Raw genomic sequence first — 16,047 nt, 5'->3', positions numbered from 1 at the left:
ATTATAGAAATGGCCCAAAGGAATCTGTTGAAGCTATTTTCTTTATTAAAATTATTTTCTGTGTGAGAAATGTGTGCTTTTTACAGACAGTTTTGACTTCTGAGTGAAAAAATGAAACACCTGAAAACAGAAACTTTCAGCTTTCAGCAGAAAGCTGGATACCTTTGATTTGAAAATGCTGCTGTGCTGGTTCACAAGTGTTATATTCTACTAAAGAAAATGATTCTCAGAAGCAAATGTAATTGAATTCTAGCTCTCAGGAGGCTGAATTTATAACCTGTCTTGGGGATTTTTGTCTGCTATTTTGATGTGTTGTAACAGTGGAATTTTTGTGGGGTGGGATAAGTAAAGCTCATTTTTGGGCAACTTTTAGTTATGGTAGACCAATTTATGAGGACACATGCATACTCTATAATCAACCCTTCTTTCAGAATGTACAGAGACCTGATTATTTTCACTTAAATCATACTTCACTGTCTTCCTTCCCTCACACTCCTAGTGAAATGCTTGTGTAATGGACAGGTTGTCAGCAGACAAACTCCTTTTCATCATCACAAATAACTGTAAACGTGAAATATTACTCAATTTTCTTGAGCCAGGAAAGGAGCTTTACTTTAAGGAAAGGCTTAAAAAAAGATTGTTTCAACATTTCAATTTTCCATCGGACTATACTGTGCTGTTATGTATCTTAACTCCAGCATTTTGGATAACCTTCTGCTATGTTTCGATTTAGCATGCACTCTCCTTGTAATAATTTACTTTTAGATGAGGCGCACTTGGAACCTCATCATGAGATAGTGAGGCATTTATGAGACTTCAAGGCTATGTCTAAGCTGCAACCTGATCTGGTGGAAAATGTCCCTGCCCATGACAAGGGGTTGGAGCCAGAAGGTCTTCAAGGTCCCCTCCCAGCCCAAACCATTCTGTGATTTATACTCAGTCAACTGGATGAGTGATTTTTTAAACTCTCCATTACTTAAATTATTTCATATTCCATTGTTGCTGAAAATTTGACACAGAAAAATCAGGCAATTGTACAAATGCAGTTCTTCAATTATTAACACCCACTATGACTCCTGTGCCGTAAGCTGGCAGAGCAAAGGTTTTGCTTTCATAGTGGGTTATTCACCCACTTGAAGCATCCAAAAGTGTCACTTTATTTCTATGAAGTAAGACAGGCGCATTAACGCTTTAACATGCTCAGCTGCTTCTTACCTTGTCACATTAATATTCTGTCCAGAGTTTTAAAGAAGTTTCAAGTATGCAAGTCAAACTGTGTTCATGCTGCAGGCTGCTTTCTTGTATTTCACTTGCAGCAGTGCTGGTAGGTCACAGTGGTATTAATCTGTGATAAAGATAAAGAAATCTGAAGCAGTGATTGATTACAAGGTGACTTTACTTTTATTTTTTGAGTTACTGGATATGATTACTAGAAGAGGCAATCATCTCCACATCACAGCAGCAAGAGTAGTCCTGTCAGGATGGTTGTCCACAGATGCACTGAGTGACTAATGGCAGAAATCAATATCAGAGCTGTGTGGGCAGTTTGAAAGAACAATTAATCTGACTAAAGGAGGATTCTTTCCTGTTTGTGAATAACCCACGTGTGAATTTTGTCTGTGGTTTTTGTTGATATCTTAAATTACCCCTTAAATTTTCATGAAGGAGTTTTAGCTGTTGAGGAGATGGTAAAATGCTTGCTGTTAGTATTCTGTGGAACTATCCAGTGTTACTGGTGTATGGTTCAGTTCCAGAATTTTCTCCCATGCTTTTCTGAGGAGCCTAGAATGAGAATTCCCAGTTTGAGGTGATGGGTCTCATTGGTAGTGGTCATTTTTATTAGACTGAATTGTGTAAGTGAGAAGTAGAGTGCCTCAGCTGGGAGAAATAAACTGCTAAACAATGCTTTTAGAATTATACCAAGTTTCTTATTATAGCATTGGAATCAAGAGAAATTGATCTCAACAGCCTTGCAGAATTGAGAGCCCTACTTATTACCTTTTGGTTGCAGCAAGTGCAGATGCACAGCATCTTTATATATTATAATGTGGTAGTTTGAACCTTCATATGCATTGCATGAATGCCATTTGGTTATGAAAAAACCAAAAAATATTTAGGATTACAAAAAAAAATTATAGCATTGAATAACTTTAAACCATTCACATTTTTTGTTAATAATAACAAAGATGTGGATGGCCTTTTGCTCAGTGCTGTGACTCTCATATTGTAGCAAAAGGAATAGTTAAAATTATGGCTGCTAAATACCACTTTCAAAACTGAATGTGCACATTTTCCTTTTGTCCAGATCAAAAGTGTGTTTCTGACAGCCTCCATGCTAACAAATGCTGTTCTCTGAGGTTTCTCTGTCTAAATTTGTTTTCTAGCCTTTTATAAATGCTTTCAGTGAGACAGAAGCAGGCAAGGGAGGATGCACTGAAAATCTTAGTTTGGTAAAGTAATTAAGTATTTCTTTGCCCTGCATAAACTTCTTTAAAATGTAGTTGACTTTTCCCTGAACCTTTTTTCCATGTTGGCACAGGCCTGTGGCTCTAAAATACAAAATGTTTTGCCTACACCCTTCTAATAAAAGTTTTCAGTCAAAAGATTTAGTAAAGTTCAGATATAGAGTCCTCTTATGCCTTGGTTATCTCTTGCCTGGAAAGGCAGAAGGGCTCATCTTTTACACTGACAGCTCTGAGTGGCTCACATGACTGAAACATGTACATTTATCTTTTTTTAATTTCTTGCTGCCCTAGACACCACAGCAGCAGAATCTGCTACAGTGGATATGTTCATTTTACCTCTTGCTGCATAAATGTAGAGCCTTTTATAGAGGAAACATGATTTCTGCTCCACTTGCCTTTCCCTCTGCATAGACGGGTACAAGCACAATTTTATGAGGCATTTTGTAGATGGTGTCTCCCTGTGCCTGATTTTAACTGCATGAGTGCTGTTGAGCACAGAGTAGTCAGAAGCCATACAGACTGTTTCAAAAACAGTAAAATCTGTGCACTTTGGGTTCTTTATTATACAGAACCAGCAGATTATCTCAGATACTGGCTGCTGTCAGTTTTTTTGTGCTCTGTGGCCTGTTAATGTGTTTAAACCCCACCATATTTCTCTTCCTCTGCCAGCTCTGGGGACCAGTCTTGCTCATGGCACAGCCCAGGAGGATGCCATGGTGTGTGAGGGCACTGGGGCTGGTGTTCCTCTGAGAACAGCACTGCTCCAGCTGTGCTCCTCTCTGTATACCTCCAGAAGACCCACAGTCTTGTTCTAGACATATAAAAGAAAGATAAAAAAAACCAAATGAGAACAGTGAAACTTCACTTCCACTGGCTTCATGCTTCACGCACACCAAGGCAGCTCTAAGAATCTCAGAAATAGCAAGTGTGTAGGTGGTTTCAAATCACAGAAAAGATGATCTCTAGTACATGATGGACTCTCAGTCATGGAGAAAGAGATTATTGCTGTGATTGATAAATTCTAGGGGGTGAGAGAAGGTTGGAAACTACTGATGTCCCACCAAAAAAACCCAACAAGCAAAAAAAGATGCCCGACTTGAAAGTGTTTTCTTACAAAACTTTAAGACAAATAAAAAGCTCTTCCATGTTTCCAATTCAGTGCCATGCAGGAATGTGTATTTTAAAAGCAGTTTTTATTTTATAGATAAGCTTTATGTGTCAAGCAGGTAACAAGCATGATTTATAGCCAATTAGAGCTCGTGCCACAAAGAAATGCTTAGGGGTTTAAGTCTTGCCTTAGTGTCTTACATCTGAAATTACGACCCTCTGGAGGAAGTGAGAACTCTTGCTCAGATGATGTCTAATGCTCTCAGTTTTTGACTAAAATTCTCCACATGACTGGGGTGCTTTGCTGGGGATTTTTGAAGAGACACCCTTATTTCTTGCATGTTGAAGCATGTTTGTGTGCACAAACCTTCCTATATCCCACTGAACCAGGCTGATCCAGAAAATTTGCCAGGATATGGTTGGCAGACCCTGCTCTTCCCACAGCTGTGCATCAAGTGCATCATGAGAGTTTTCTTTTCACCATCCCTTTTCCCATCTTGTTTATCCTACAGCTTGTGCTCAAAGGAGGCAACTCACCAGGATGTGGGGTTAACTGCTTTAACTTTCTTGCTTTTGCCTGAAAAATGCCCTCAGCTGCCACCTGAATGTGTTTCAGAGAGAGGAGGAAGCTTTAGCAGGGTTTTCCTATGTCCTGGGTGAACTTTTTAAGTAAAGTCATAGCCAAAAGGTTAGGCTTTTCCCTTTATCATTCTTAGAGGAAAAGTATCACCCTCATTTAGTTTTAAAAGAAAAACAAACCCCAAGCTCATATATATATGTGTGTATTTGACTGGAATATGCAGGTCAGGGTTTTAATAATATTTAATCATAATAGTTATGAATAATCAGAATTCAGATCATTAAAAGAGGAAGGCATTCCAGTCTAAATAAAAGCAAGCAGCTCGATATCTTTCAAGAGTGTTTGTCTTTGGTACTTCTGTTCATGTATCTGCAACACGTTTTTGTGATTGATGCCTTTTAGAACTCCATTCTGAGATGACCAAGTTCCACAGAGTTGTAAATCTTCATGCCAAATTCAAATTGATACAAGATCCACATGTAGTGGAGTTGTAGTTTTGCATGCTTTGGGTGTAGTTTATTTGTCTAGTCTGTGAACATAGATAAGATTTTTCTGCACTAATTGAAATGCTTGGAAATAGTTGAAGTTAAAAAATCTGTTATTTTTCCTTATTCCATTTTATAGTGCTGAAAATTTCCTAATCACTCCAGCAGTCTGGTTTTGGCTTTTTTGGTTTTTTTTTTGGTTTTTTTTTTGGTTTTTTTTTTGTTTTTTTTTTTGTGTTTATCACAACCATCTCTTCTGCATGTCACTGTGAATTCACAGACATGATATTCTAATGTCAGATGAAATGCTTCTCCAAATCTTCAGAGATGTCAGCGATGCAAACCCATCACGGTTCCATCATGTCAAGACGCTGGTGAATAATGTCACTGGGAGTCTTTGGAGTGCATTTCATGGTAAAGAATTGAAACAAAAAGATGTCAAAGCAATTTCAAAATTGGAGCCTTCTGATTATGAAGGTGATCATGAAAGACAAAAGCTGTAAGTGCTTGTAACTTGGCCCATGTTACCAGATGTTCTGTCTCCTGAACAACAGCTAAATCTTCCTCGTATTAGCTCATAACAACGTGAAGATGCCCATGTCATTGAAGTGTCACCTCTGTCACTTGTCTGGAATTCTGGTAGCAATTGGGGTGTGATATCATTTGACTGACAAGGATAGAAGGAAGTTTTGGCTGAAATTTTGGAAGCTGGGTGTTTTACAGTTAGGGCTGAATTCTTAGTATGGTTACTGCAATATAGAGTAAGGAAGAGGTAGTTCTTGTCAACAATTCTTCTGTGAAAAGAAGAGATGGGAGAATATGGATAGAGATGGGAGAGTTAGTTTTACCTTGTTATAACTAAATGTGTGCTCAACTCTCAGTGGCTTCTGAGCCTCAGTGTATCAAAGCACAAATTAACTGAGACGTTTCTCCTGCAAGTTAGGCAGATGAAAGGAAAAGGTTGCTGTTGACATTTGGGATCATTCTGATGATGCAGATATGCGATTCCTTTTGAACCCAGATGAAAGTTTGCAGAATGTGTGTGTTTTTCTCGTTAGTTCCCACTTTTTACTAAATTTCTTCTTAATTTGTGATCAATCTGGTTTTTGCAGGCTGGGTTTGCTGTGACCAGTTTTCTACCCAGAAGCTTTGCTGCTTACAGCATTGTAATTCAAACACAGAAAGAGAGCAAGCTGCTTGAAGCAAAGCTGCTGTTTCTTCATTTAATGTCAGGTCCAGTGTCTTTTGAATGCTGGTATTTGGTTTCAGAAAAGAGATGTGGCCCTGTATCTGATCTTGGTAGGCTGGAGATGAAATTCAAGATATTTTAATCAGATGCCCTGGGCTGCCAGGGGACTTGATCCAGAAATATTGGAGGTCAATGCACAAGGTACTACATTAGATAGGTATTTTATAGTACTCTTATTTTATATTGCACTCAGCTATCAATAGCTTACAGATAAAAAGAATATGAAGAAAACATAAAATCCTTTCCTCAGTTCTTGATATCTCTCCTGTCACTTGTTTTTTTTTTTTTTTTTTTTTGGGTGGAACTTGCTTAAATCTGAAATTTTTCCTGCTTTGAGTTTTTTTTGCCTTAACAATTCTAAGCTTTCATACTGCATATTGAGGTGCACAAAATGAAAAGGGAGACTCTAGAAATACTAACTTATTGAAATGTTATTTGTCCAGACATATTCCTTTGTAAAAATAAGCATAGAGAATTAAGATATTTTCTCATTTAGAACAAAGATCAAGGGAGGAGTTAAGCAAAAATATGGAAGCATTCATCCATGATTTGTGATTATTCACTTTTAAATTAATTAGCTTTGCCCAGGTACTCTTATTTAAACTTTTATTTAGTCTGTTCTAGCAAAGATATGAAAATCTGTATTTTTTTAATCCAATCCTCTCAGTCAGTAAACTCCAAAGTGTAATTTGATTTTCAGAGTATATTTCAATGTTCGTGAAAATAGAAGGCGGATGTTACAAAGTTAACAACCATCTGGCATAAATTTCAGAGGATTTATTTATTGACCTCATTATAAAACCTGCTATTCAAAATAATAATGCCTTTCACTTAAAAAAAATCAAACTAATTCGCATAGTTTCTGTAGTAATTTTTGCTCCTTCCTCTAAGAAGTAAAAGTTTTCCAGGCTATGCCTCAAACAGGAATCTATATTTTTTTATAAAGATTATTACATTTCCAGGTAGGAAACAACTAGTACAAAAATGAGCTTTCTTGGATGAAAAAATATCTGGAAAAGCACTAACAATTTTTCATAAATTAACTGAGTCTAGAAATAAAATGAAAGCTAATTGAGTAAACACAAATCTGAAGACCAGTTTTAGCCATCTAGTCAGAGTTAACAGGCTTTTTTAAACTAGAAAGAAATATACTAGGGATCAATTTGACTCAACATGATTTGAAATCTGAAAACTTCTTGTCTCTGCAGTACCTGGTGTTTATTATAGTGTTACTTTAATACTTTATCCCATTTCTTTCACTTGATTCCAGTAAGACCAGAGTTGCTCTTCAAGTGTTCTTGTAGGCTTGTTGCTGTTGTGTTAGAGCTGCAAGATAGCGCAGAAAAAAAGAGAAATCTTTGAAATATTTCTGATTAAGGTAGTTTTCAGATGCATTGACTAGGTTTTAAAAATATCTTTCTGTGAAACACAGTGCTCTTGGGTGTTAGTTAATCTTATAAAAATAAAATTGTTTCACAAGACATCATTGAAAATAGGAACTGATATTCTTAAAAGTTAGATAATTTTTTATGCTATTCTCAAGAGAGAGAGAGATGTCAGAAAACCCAAACCTTCCAAATTCCAATTCCTTGCTTTATTTGAAAGACCAAGCTCATCCTAATAAATCCTGCTGATTTGGCAAAGCATTTTTGATTGGAAAATAAGTGTTATTGCAAATAGAATATTTGAAAAAGCTGATTTAGACTCTTGCACTACTCCAAGATGAATTTTTGCATACATCTATGCTTTGAAAAAAAATGTTGACATCCTTCTTAGCTGTTGTTTTCTCTGATGGAAAGTATTCCCAGTGAGATTGTTCTAACTTGTTAAACCTGGCCCATTAGCATCTTGACTGTCTTTACAATCTGTAGCCTAATCCTGAAGCTGACCTGCTTGGTAACTCCTTAAAATGCAGGGTTTTTAGGGTTTTTCCTTTTTTCTTTTGTGATTTCATCCAGTGTAGGTCAATCTTGGATGTTTCAGGAGCCATGAGTCTGGAGTTTACATTGACTAGGCATGTTCTCCTGAGCTCTCCTGGTCTGGTTACTCCCTCTCTTTGGGATTTTGGGTTACTCCCTCTCTTTTGGTCTGAAGCCCACCATCCCAAACCTTAGTGCATCATTCATAGCAGCCTCTGACCACAACAAATGGAGAAGGGCAGGAATGGATTTTTAGAGATTCTAAGCAGGAAGATGAATGCTCTGACAAAGGCAACATCTGCTTGTCCTTTCTGGACTGCTCCATGGGGCAGTAATTTGGAAATATGGTTTGCAGGAATGTCTTCACAGCCAAGCATGGATTTCTAGGGGAGAGCTCAAAAGGGTGCTGGGTCACTGGAGCTGCTCGTTTCTGCACTCTTGGGGTTTGTGGTTGGTACCACAAACTGGGAATGACCCAAGTTCATGCGAGTTTGTTTCTAGTTACTTCTTGTAGAAAAAGTTCTGAATAATGTGGTTTTTAAATTTATTTTTAACTAGATGGAGTTTTTTAAATTCAAGAGGGCCTTAAAAAGTCATATCTGGACTTCTTTTAATTTATTCACTGCAAATGTATTAACGCAAACACAAGGGTTTGCGAGCAAACCTCTTAAGAGTTTATTTGCATTTTGCCTGAAAGAAAATAAATCAACAATTGGCTGCTGCAGACATTAAAATATAGCACTTGAATTGTAACACTGCTGTGAAATTAAATATAAATGCTTCAGAGATCCAAACAACATTAAAGTGTTGAAGAAGATGGAATTTTAAATCTTGATTTCTGGCAAGAGAATACATATATAATAAACAATTAGGAAACAATCCAGCTCCCTAGGAAAATAATTTCCTTGCATTAGTTTCTATCTGAGTCTACATTCTGAAAAACACAGTTAAATGATTGTGCAAAATATTTATTACTAAATGTGATGCCATAAAAGGTAAAGAGGATAAAGCAATATGAGCCTGATAATAAAATGGTGCTGTTTTTTGACATATGGTTTAATGAACAAGTTGAGTAACCACTTTGAAACAAAGTTAGACTCTGTTGCTGTCACTGACAAATTTGAGTATTAGCATAAGACTCTGTTTATGAGTTATGCCAATTTTTTAATGTTTTACATTTAAATACAGGAAATAGCACTGGTTTAGGGCTGTATTCTTAAATGACAGTCAAAGACAAAAGTCAGAGTATGAAGGAACTAGGAAATAATCTCTCTCCGAAAGCACTGCTGTGCAAGAGCCTATGCTCACTGATAATTTGTCCTATATGCAGATTTGTCTTTAAAAGCAAGGTAATACAGCAACTTCAGGCAGGAATGAGTTTTGGCTGTTTAGTTTTTGTCTAGGATTTTAGGTTGAAAAGAGATACCATATAATATTAAAAAAACAAAAAACAAAAAAAAACCCCAAACTAAAAAAAAAAAAGGAAATATTTATTTTTTCACTTTTTCTGCAATTACAAAATTAAATTTGCAGTTCCAATTCAGCTTCTGTTGCAAAGTGGGAAGACAGTTGACCTAAAAGACTTGGTGATTTTTGAAATACAGGAGACCCTGCTGACTTCTACAGAGTTTGGGCTATCTATAGGAATTCCAACATCTTGTTTTACGTGACATTTGTTAACTAATTTATAAATGTCATTAACTTTTGTGATCATCATTAAGTATTTATATTCTGGAATATCTTCAGCATCTTTCATAGAAGGGACCTCCCCCAGTAACAATAAGTTATATAAAAACTTTTTATAGAGGATGAGGTGACTGTTTTATGGTGTCCCTTCTTGCCAACTGCCTTTTGAAAATTTCCAATAACGGGTGATTAGGTATTTATATGGAACTGCTACCCTTTCTAATGAATTTCTCAATTTCTCAAATTTCTCAATCCCTACAGCCACTAGTGAGGTTAAGGACACCAAAAGAATTAAAGAGAACTTGGAGTAGATGAAGAAAGGGAAAAGTTAAAGAGACATGAGGCTTACTAGCTGATATCCTCAATATTTGTAATAATTTTAGGTCCCTATGGAATTCTATTTGAATATAACTCAGCATATTTTTATCCATAATGATTCAGAACCTCATAAGGTAAAATAAAGCAAGCATGCAATAATTTTTTATACTAATTAAAGTAAAAATGTAGCAGTGATTTATGAAGTAGGTCAAACATGTTGATCACCACACCAAAGATGGAGCTACATTATAAGATCAGCAACTTCCTAATACTGAGCAGCATTCACAGGGATGGGTAATAATTTCCATGTAAATTACTCTAAAACTGAGCAGTTGTACTAACTCAGTTTTTGATTTTGCAGTAGTTAAACTTTGAATATCAAAGTAAATTCTCTAGCATGTCACTCATTCTCCCACTCCACTCAGTTTTAAAACTTCCACCTTAGAAATTGGTTAAGTCTCCCTTTAGCACTGATGGCTTTAGTTAGAAGGTGAATTTTTGCAGTTCTTTTTTTGCCAGAAATCACAAATGACAGATTTGTTAACTCTGTAGATCTTACACTATGGAACAAGGCACAAACACTGATGCATGTCTTTGAGACAATTTTTAAGCTTTCTAAGCACAGGGTGCTCCTTTCCTGATGTCTTTACTGTGAGTCCTTGCCTATGCAAATGCTTTCATGCCCAGAATAAACAATTTTGAAAACTTTATATAGAGGATAAAAAGGAGGAAGGAAAAAGGAGATAACTAAAATAACATGAAAAGTAATTTGGAATGTATCTCACCTCTCAAAGGCTTCAGAAATCTGGCAGCAGGGAAACCTGCACCTTCCCCAGTGATCTCAGAGTCATGTTTCACATGCAGTGCTTCTTGTTACCAGATGACTTTTGTTGGACAGTGGCTGTTTATTTTCTCTGTGCATGATTAGACACGGGTGTTCTGGAGCATGGATCTCCCCCTGCTGATCTTTCAACTAGAGTGGCAGCATCTTTTCATTGCTGGCTTATGGCATTACGGTTTTACACTATAGAGTGATTTTTATCCTGCAGACTCTTCCTGTGGGGCCTTCTGAATGCTGGTCTGCCTTGCAGTGTGATTCAAATTAGGTCACCTTTGGATATTTTGCCTCAGTAGCCAGGCCTGCTCACTCCCCACAGTTCAAAAAGCCTGCTGCATTTAAAGTATTCCTGATCAGATGGAGGATCTGATACATGGTAGAACTGTTTTCCAGATATCTGCAATCTTGGAAAAAAAAAACCTGTAAAGTGACTGCAAAAACCTCAACAGCCCTAAATGAGAAAATCAGGCACTCAGACTATGACCTGCCAAGCAACAAAATTAAGAATAAAATTGCTCTCAAAGAAGAGAATTTGCAATAGTAATGGAACTACATATAGGTCAAATAGTCTATCTTCATCTTTTCAGCTTGATCAAAAAGCTTACTTTTAATCTTCTTGAGATTAAAGTCATTTAAAATGCAAGGGTCTGTATTCTTGTGCCACCTGTTTTGGTCACAGTTTTGTGCAAGAGCTGTCAGCAGTGCAATGTTACCCACTGTACTGATTCTTTTTATTATTTGTGTCCTGGAGTTGAAATAAATTTTGCAGCTCAATTAGTTTCAGTATTCATTTAGGCCATTGGTTTAATGTATTTATACAGTGTGTTTTTACCATATTTTGTTTAATTTTAAAATTTTGCCAAAGTTGACAGTAGCTTTGAGAGAAACCGAAACTACTTGAGGACAATGATAACTGATGTGCCTTCCAAATGAAGATTGGTATCTTGAGAATAATCTGTGCAGTCATTTGTCCTTTATGTTCCCTTCCTCCATCTACTTTCTACAGGGGATGTTAGGGACAAAGGATGTAGTTGCTGCTAACATCAGGTTCCAAACTCTATTATCTATTTGAGATACAGCAAAACCTGTAATTGCAATAGACTTGAACAGCAAAGTGAGAAAAAATAAGCTTATGTATCTGAGACACCAAGCATAGCTATGAAATGCAAAAGGGTAACGGCAGTTTCACTAGGAATGAAATATTCATGTTGCTAACTTACATAAAACAAAAGATGGAGTGTTTTCTGCAGGGAAATTACTTTTGCTGATGAGTTCCATTTATGCATGATAGAGTTTTAAATTTTTGAAAACCCCCTTGGTTATTTTTTTCTCTTTTCAGTTTTAGCTGCTTTAATTTTAGGCTTATAAACAGATGTATGGAAAATTTCTTGCTGAAAGGCCTTACTCTGTTTAAAGTCATATTTATTGCATTCAGCAAAAATAGAATTGCTTCTTTCAATGGCAACAAATACAAAATCAATATTTAAGACTGCAGTCTCATAGACTTCACGTTGCAAAGTGAGTACTTCAGTTTGGAATTGCCCTATAATGAAATGTATCTTCATTTATCATTCTTTTTTTAATGTCTCCAGAGGTTCTAGTTTTGCAGCAGGGAGCTGGAAAGCAGACAGGGTTGAGAAACCCAGCTTTTGGCCAAGATTAAAGCCTGTCCCCAGAATTATACCAGGGGTCTGATGTGCTTTCTTCCCGCTCTTGGGGGAGGATCAACACGTCCCAAAGGCAAACCCTGGTGGTATTAGTGGAAAACTCCACCACACTCTGTGGGCTTGACATGAAGCTGGAGTGAGGAGATCTGGAAATCTAGTCTCGAGCTAAGCCCAAATTCTCCAAAACATCCATGAATCTACCTTGTTTCTGTATCATTCCAAGCAGTTTTTTGAAGGCCAAGAGATTACTGACCTTACTGGCTTTTGGCCAAGACATTACACTTAAAACCTTGTAAATAGTTGCTTCTGCCAAGCTTTGGACAGCGCATCACTTCACGTAATATTCAACTTCAGCAGTTCAGGGTGAGTTGTTGGCTTATGTTCAGTGTCCCAGGGGAAAAAACACTAAGAGAATATAATTCCATCAAGTCTGAGAAAAATATGTTCTTGGAAGATGTTAGATAGTGCTAGACTATACAAAATGTATAAAGCAACAGTAAATAAAACCTTTCTGTTTAAAATTAGTACTCTTACCTGAATTTCTTTCTCTTTTGGCTGTAAACAATGCAGTATTTTACTATGTATATTTAGATACGAAAATGCAGCCAGGTTTGTCCCATAGAACAGGAATTTTTTAAATAAGCATTGAATTTATTGTTCTGATCTGTTTGAAATTACAATATTTAGCCTACTAAATAGGTAAATAATGAAATAGATTTATTTGATTGCACACAAAAAAGAGTACAGAATATACATCCTAGGGAATAAGTGAGTGCTTTAAATTATTTTTGTTTTTAAAGACAACTTTAGTTTAGAGTTTCCTGTACAAGTGTTTGCGATAATAAATTTGCTATAACAGTATTTTTGCCCTTGACTCTTGGAAGTGGCAGGTATTGTAAGTTAGGAAAACTTAATCTTCCCTGCAGTAACCTTTTATTAAGAGATCATAATGGTGGCAGAAGCATAACTCTTGTGACATTCAAGATGATGAGCTAAGAAACAGGACATGTTTGAAACGTGTATTACAAACCATGAGAAAATTTTTATGCTCGCCTTACTGTAAAAAGTGTGAATAGTGAAATATGTTTTAATATAGAGCTCTTCTAATGTAAATATTAGCAATAAACAGGTGCTGGGGATGGTTATTGGTGGGAAAGAGACTAGGACTGCCTGCTCCAGCTGTGGGTGCTGGAGAGCAGAGTCAGTTCTGCTGCTGGCAGTGCAGCACAGCTGGCACTGCTCAGGCCAAAAGGCACCACATCTGTTAGCATGGGCCAGCTTCCAGACCCCCTGGCCCTCCATGCTGGGGGACTGCTGCAGTGCAGGGAGCTGAACAAAGTCATGCACAAATCCCAAAGTAGAGTGGGAAGTCTTAAAACTTTCAGCTTATTGGCAAATTATTTGTTGGATCATCTTCTCCACCAAATTTGGATGGTAGTTGCAGCGTGTGAGGCCGTAGTTAAATTCAGTTCTTCCCTAAGGACGTGAATCTATAGTGTTGTTAATAGGTAAAATACCCTTCTTTCTTCTTTCTCAGAGAAAAGGTTGATAGGGTTGAATAACAACAACAGTTCTAGTACTGTGTTTTTTTTCTGCAGCTCTCCAAAGGCCTTTGCAAAGCTGATAAGTGTAATTAGACCTGATCAGAAACTTCCAGGCAGGACAGGGCTGTGCTGGAGAGCACTGATACTGCTTTGGCTCCAGCCTTTGTTTGTCTAACGAGTTTTGGTAACAGCAGAATACACGCTTATATTCTGTAATATGTAACAGTTATAAAATCTACTTTCTAAAAAAAAACCCTTCAATGGTTCTCTCCCAGATTTACCCTAAACCAAGACATGGTGGTTCTATAAATAAGTTATTCCTACAAGGAAATATTTTTCTGCTGATTTACCTGATGGCTTGGAGAAGCCCTTATTGTACTTCAGTTGAGTCTGTGCTTAGGAACTGGCCAACTACCTTATCAAGAATTAATTGTTAATGAATATTTTGTGGAATGTATTATATAATCCTTGGTTTCAACAGCTTGCCATAGCCCTCATTCAGCACCTGGCAGGGTGCAGGCAGGTGTGGCGATTCTTTGGCTCTGCATTACAGATTCCTTTCTCTTTAGAGCTATCAGATGTGTTATAGAAAATGCCTCTGGTAGCTGACACTTTCCTCTCTAAGCAGATAGGTTATGTGGTGAATTTCTTAGAACTTGTTGCAAGAACTATTATTCGAAAATAAAATGAAGTAATATTGACTTTGATACGAGTAAAGATTTGATTAGATTTGATCTCAGTGTAGTACCGATAGTTATATTTTGCTCTTCTGCTGTCAACTGCAGATGAAAAAACCATGGTAATAAATGGGAATGTGTACAAATGTGTACAGTCCCAGGGAGACATCTGTTGCTATATAACAGCAAGCAACCCATATAAACTTAGTGAATATATTAATTAGAAATCCAGGAGAAATACTAAACTAGGAATATTAACTTCTAATATGGTTTCAAAATAGAAGTGCATAAGGTCAGATAGGTGTAAAAAAGCTCAAGGTAACACTTCGTGTCTCCAGACATGTTCTGATGAACATGTGAGCCAGTGTCGTCTTTTACTCTGATGTGGGAGAACGTCTCTAGTTTGCTGGGTTTATAAATTGGAGAGATGAGGTAGAAATTCACATAATATGTTTGACAAAATACTGATTTTCCTCCTTTGTTGGGATTTTTTGAAGGCAACAGTTCAAAGAATGGCTAAAACCCTGTCATTCTTTGGCTTAATGTTCTATCCTGCCAATTTATATGACACTTTTGAGACTTTTTACTTTATAAAATGGCATATTCCTTAGACATTGTAGGAGTTAATTCTGCAATGTTTCACATTAATGTTATTTATAACACACTTGGTTCATTACACTTTTTTATGAATGAAGTGTGATAATGTGCAAACAAAAAAAGGGGCAAAAGGTTTTTTTCTTCAAATAAATTCCAAACTAGATCCAGGGACTATTTTTAATCATTAGCATAAAGATGTTGCCACTTTCCAGAGGGGAAGACATTTTGTAGGAGATGTTTAGCCTTGAGGCAGTTCATTCTTTACACAGAGGCATAAAAAATACAGCTCCTGGCTGTTTTTATCATTACTAATAAATGAATAAGCACACGTTCTGAAAAAAGCATGTTTTATCAGAAGGACATGTTACACTGTTCTTATCAATAATTCCATGCAAGTAAAATTCAAGCCTGCGGGATTGTATTGTATCAATTCTTTTATGCAATCACTTTTCATAAAAGAAAAACAGACTGAGGTGGTGATGAAAATTTTAGATGTAATTAAAACAAAAAAATGGAATTCCTTAACAAAGGGAATTTAAAAAAATACTGTAAATCTATGGTTTGACAGACAATATTCCATTAAAGTGAACTGCATGCAGGAAAATTAGGCAGGTTTATATGCGAGAGATTGACAAGCTTTAAATAGCCATGATTATGTGAATAGCTGACCTATTTTGCTTCCCATTTTAATTGTAGAGATGAAAAGATTAAGGATTGTGCTGGAAAATGCAACTGGAGCTTTTAAGGGGGGAAAAGCAGAGAAACAGCAATCCTGTAGGAATACTGCAAGAACTCAAAGGGAGTTCCATAGCTATTAACAGAGCAGCTGCAGAGTGATCTCACTGCTGCCATCACGTGTGTGAGCATCATGAAACACTGATTTTTGGCAGATACCCGAGGAACAGAGGAAAGATG

The sequence above is a fragment of the Taeniopygia guttata genome, chromosome 4 (assembly GCF_048771995.1).
Source record: "Taeniopygia guttata chromosome 4, bTaeGut7.mat, whole genome shotgun sequence".
Lineage (NCBI taxonomy): Eukaryota > Metazoa > Chordata > Aves > Passeriformes > Estrildidae > Taeniopygia > Taeniopygia guttata.
Note: the sequence above shows the minus strand (reverse complement) of the source record.